The following is a 5,722-nucleotide window of genomic DNA, read 5'->3' on the forward strand; positions in this document are numbered from 1 at the left end:
ATATATATATATATATATATATATATATATATATATATATATATATATATAATATCATCGAATGTCTCACAGCCAACACCATTAACTATTCACACATATACACATGTATATACATATACAATTTCTACTACATGTTGCCTTGGTGCCTTCGGAGCACGATGACAAGTGGTTCATGGGGGCGGTAGCGGGTAATAGTATTCTCCTTTCAGATCTATGACCTGGTCGAGCAAAAATCCGGCTATTTTCTCTTGAAGTGCTTGTATGTGGTCCGATGGTAGGAGCTTATCCCGCACCGATCTGAACTGTTAAGAAGGAGATCAATATGCATGTGTGTTAGTTGTGTGACTAGATATCGATAATGGTGTGAATAGTGTTCTGGCAAAAACGTACCCAGTCCTGTCTATCAGATCTGCTCCTTTCGCATGTCATCATGCGAATGTTCTCGCAAACGTAGTATGCACACAGATTATTCCCTTTCGCCTGCCTCAGGGCCTTTACGAGAATGGAATTGAATCAAATAATGATATTGAAACAAGAATTAAAGAGATGGTAGCTAGCTAGTACTACTTAATTACTTACCTTGGGTCGATGCCAAAACAACTTTTTTGGCCACGTGCTGTCAGGACCCCGATCCCAAGTCACACCGATCTAGCATGTAACACATCATATCACTTTGCGGCCTCACGCACGGTATTCCCACGGGTGCCACCTTACCTGGCCCGGGACCGTTTGCGCCTTTTGGCTCACGTATATGATAGTGCCGCTAGCATCCATATGACAAAGAACCCGGGCTGACATGGCTAGTCGTGAACCCAAAGTGGCACTAACTTACAGGGACAGGCATACATGACCCAACAACGAACATGTCGGTCATCAGCGAGTGAATCCAGGCTGTAGCACTGGGCTAGCAGGACTCCGGTGAACCGGGCTGTAGCGGGCTAACGGGACTCTAGAATTCATCGCGTGACATTTCCCCGAGGGAACAGACATAGGAACGAAGAAGGACACATGCCGGCCAGCCTAAGTGTTCCGGAGCAGTAGCAAGCTACCATGGCTCAGTGGAAACACTAGGAGACATTTCCCGGTAAGAGAGGCTACTAAGGATAAACAACTAGATAGTCAGATCCCACACATACCAAGCATTTCAATAACATACACACAATATGCTCGATATGTGCAAATACAACATGGCATCACAACATGACTCTACAACTCAAGTATTTTATTCAATAGGCTCCGAGGAGCGAGATATTACAATCATGGGTCTCATGACCCAACAATCAGAGCATACAAGTCAAAGCACAAGCGGAAGCTTAACATGTCTGAGTACAGACATCTACAAATGAAAGAGGCTGAGAAGCCTGACTATCTACCAGATCCCGCCGAGGGCACAAGATCGTAGCTGAGGTAACAAGCTAAACATCGAAGTCCATGCGGTACTACTAGCGAGACTGAAGTCTCTCTGCAAAAACATAAATTAAGCAACGTGAGTACAAATGTACCCAGCAAGACTTACATCAGATCTAACTACATATGCATCATTATCAACAAGGGGATGGTGGAGTTTGACTGCAGCAAGCCAGCTTTGACTCGGTGGCTATCCTGAACTACGACTGCGAGTAACTCTTTTGAGGTGGCGCACACGAGTTCACATATTCACCATATCAATACACCACTATGGATCCGCTCCCGTCTCCCTATGAGAACGCCATCCATAGCACTCACGCTTATCTTGCGTATTTTAGAGTATCCACTTTCACTTGTCTATGAACTGTACAGACAACCCAGAAGTCCTTTACCGCGGACACAACTATTCGAATAGATCATATTAACCCTGCAGGGGTGTACTTCTTCACACACGCTCTCACCACTTACCGCCGTTTACACGACATGTACTCGGCAACCTTCAAGCGGAAGCCCAGCGAGGGTGTCGGCCACGACCTGACTAACCACACAAGTCTCTCATCCAGGTTTATCGCCTATTCGGGTTCCATCCGCAAGGAGATCCGGCCGGGGTGTCGCTCACGGCCCCAAACGATGTGTGCAGGGTTCCCAAGTCCACCATCCGGGTGCCACTTGGTACACCGGGCCACTGTGCCTAGTCTGTCCCAAGCCCACCTGTACCGGGTGCCACTTGGTAGACTACTAACACTACCTACAAACACCAGAAACTAGTTGCAACTCCTGGACAGAGATCATGTTGATTAATAAGTCGAGAGGGGTCGAGTTACCGGAACCCAATGTGTGGTAGTAACTGTTCATGGATCACAAACACAGAACTCAGTTCCTGAGGACGGCTGCAATGAGACAACCGACCATGTACTCCTACATGGCCTCCCACCGCTACCTTTACCAAATCGTGTTCACACACTTAGCTCTCAACAGTAGGACATGTTCACCACATTCCAATTCATCCCCGATGAATTAGACCTGACTCAACTCTAAGAAGTAGCAGGCATGACAAACAAACATGAATGAGTAGGCACATCAGGGCTCAAACAACTCCTACTCATGCTAGTGGGTTTCATTTATTTACTGTGGCAATGACAGGTCATGCAGAGGATAAGGGGTTCAGCTACAGCAGCAAGTAACAAATATGTCGTTGTTGTCCTAATGCAGTAAAAGAGAGCAGGAGCGAGAGAGTGGGATTTTATTGGAATGAACAAGGGGGTTTTGCTTGCCTGGCACTTCTGAAGATAGTATAGCTCTTCATCGGTGTCGTCGATCTCATCGTCGGTATCATGTCTATCGAGAGGGGACAAATACCGACATCACAGAAGGAAACACAATCAATGCAATGCACAATATGATGCATGATCATGACATGTCAATATGCTGTGGTTTGAGCTAATGCAACTAGCAGCAAGTTAAATAGAGTTGGTTTGAACCCTAGGTTCAAATTCAAACTCCATATGTGATTTCTTAAATGCCATTTAGTTGAATTGTCCTAAACAGTAGACATAAGTTGTTCTAACATGCATGAAAATGGTACAGATGGATAGATTGGATTTTTCTGATCATTTTTCATATATAAATTATTTAATTTGGAGTTACGGTTGAATTTCTATGAATTTTAGAAGTTTGGGGTATTTTCTAAAATTTAAAAATCATTTCCTGATTTATTTTAATTCCCGAAATGCTTTACTGCGTCAGCATGACGCCTGTGTGACATCAGCAAGTCAACAGGGCTGACCAGAGTCAAACCTGTCGCGTGGGACCCGTGTGTCAGCTGCAGGGCGATTAAACGGAGCTTAATTAACCTATTTCAATAATTAGTTAGTTAATTAAACATTAGGGCCTACATGTCAGTGACACAGTGGCTAATTAAGTTAGAATAAGCCAAACTAATTAACAGGGGGCTGGCCCCACCTGTCATTGACCGAGGGGAGGTCAAACCCCTGGTCAACAGGGCCTAACCAGCCGGCGGCTCGTCGCCAGTGGCAACAGGCGCGGCGGAGGGCTCGGGATCGCTCCTTCGGCGTCCAAATGGACGGAGGAGAGCGGCTATGGAGAGCTGGAGCTCACCCGCGCCCGTTTCAGCAAGCAGCAGCAGCTAGGGCGGCCGGAGACGATGGCCTCGAGCTCGGCAGCGGCGAGTGAAGCGGCGGCCGGAGCTCGGCCAAGGTGGGGAAGCTAGCTAGGGGAGGGGAACGACGGGGATTCCAGGGGGAAAATGGAGAGTGGCTCACGTAGGGACTAGCAGAGTCGACGACGAGGTCGGGGAAGTGCTGGAGCCCGCGAATCGACTGCGAGGTCACCGGCGGCCGGAGGTTGAAGATGAGGCCGGGGATGACGTTGCAGGGCTCCCGTGGTCGCATGCGTCAGTGTGTAGCTCCACGGCGTCGTGGTGGAGCTCCTCGCCGTGCTGGTTGGGCGGGTGGTGGCCTATAGCCACGGCTACGGCGACGACATGCTCTCGGGGCCATAGGGAACAGAGGGGAAGAGAGAGCCAGAGGAGGGGGAGCGGTCCAGAGGGAGAGGGGAGAACGAGGGGAGGCTCTGGGTGTCTCCGTGGCGTCGCGAGGATGTCGGGGAGGCTGCCACCGCGAAGCAGGAGGTGGAGGCCTCCGCGTGTGCGCGTGCGACTTCTCCTCTGCCTACTAGCAGAGGTTGAAGACAGCCGCTCTGCCACTGTGGGTTGGGCCGATGCAGCTGGGCCGGCTACAGGTAAGGCCAGGTAAGTGGCCCAGGTACTCTCTCTCTCTCTAATTTCTACTTTTGTTCTGTTTTCTATTTGTTTTTGATATGTTTTGAATTAGTAAAAATACTAACTCATTTTATAAAATCCTGAAAAATATTGTGGGCACTATTTGAATTATTTCCAATAGCCCCCAAGTACTTTCAGGATTATTTGGACATTTAAAAATATTATAAGATTTAAATGTCCAAATTCAAATACTTATGAATTAATTCAAAAATCCAGAATAGCCTCCAAAAATATGAAACCATTTATGGCAGAGGGTTTAGCCAGGACCAAAGATGGTGAACATTTATGAAGGGCATTTTGGTTTCATTGAAAAGATTTTAGTAAGCCCTAGTTGAATTCATTTAGTGCTAGGGTTTCAACATCCCCATTTCAAGTTTCTTAGTAATTTAAACATGATGACATGATGAGCAGGCAAAGTCAAGCAAGGCTAGTCTGGGGCTGTGACAGCTCACCCCCACTAAACAAAAATCTCGTCCCGAGATTCAAGACATGAGGTAAGAAGATAGAGGGGACACTGGCTAACACGAACTTGTCGATCCAATTGCCCTTCCCGAAGGTGTTGGTTCATTGCTCCAATTGAACTTGACATCCTTGCTTTTGATATCTTCATCCAACACGATGGCGACAAAAAGAATACTCTATAGGAAACGATCTCCTCGGAGATCGAGCACTCAAGATCAACTCGTGGAATGAGATGTTGAAACATCTCGAGTTGAGACACAAAACACATCGAGAGGGATGGAGGAACAACGATGGGGTTTGATTTGGTGGGCAACAATTCCACGCTTAAGAAGGTGGTAAACGGTTGTCAACGTAGCGAGGAGTTGAGTTGCCATGATACCATAACGGGCCACCTTAGGGAAGGTGACTCGAAGAACTATTCCCTTAAGTGGCAGAAAGAATTACCTTTGATTCAGACATCATTGAAACTCTTTATACCAGCCTAGGGCAATTCTCAAGCGATCGTTTGGAGGGGGTCGGTAGAATGGCATGCTTGGATTAAAATGGATGATGTGGATTACCTTGTTGAAAACAACACAAGGGATGATTTTAGTAACTGGGGAGAAGCTCAACAGTAGAGAGTGAGTCCACTGTTTGAGAAGTTATAGCATAACCGAGGAAGCTGAGAGCAAACCCAGTTAGTGCCGATGATAACACCTAGCGCTTGCGCGTGCTCTCAAGAACTTGAGCATTTCCATATTCATCAAGGTTTTACCAACATCCGTGTCAGGGATCCTGGCAACACATCTTACTACCATGATGAATAGTGGTGGATGATGCAGATGCAAAGGAAGATAACACCTTCTCAGATTCCACCTTAGCGAGGCCAAGGAAACAAAATCTGGAGGATCGACCGAGAGACATTTAGCACTCCGCTTCTAATGTTCTCCTTGATGTGCTAGCGTATCCCATTCATTGAAATGGTTTGATATCTAGAACATCAAGTAAAGGTCGGACTTCGGGAACACAAAAATCCATAAGGAACGACTAGGGAGTAAATCCTACGAAATCCTT

Source organism: Triticum dicoccoides, chromosome 2B (assembly GCF_002162155.2).
Source record: "Triticum dicoccoides isolate Atlit2015 ecotype Zavitan chromosome 2B, WEW_v2.0, whole genome shotgun sequence".
NCBI classification, from domain to species: domain Eukaryota; kingdom Viridiplantae; phylum Streptophyta; class Magnoliopsida; order Poales; family Poaceae; genus Triticum; species Triticum dicoccoides.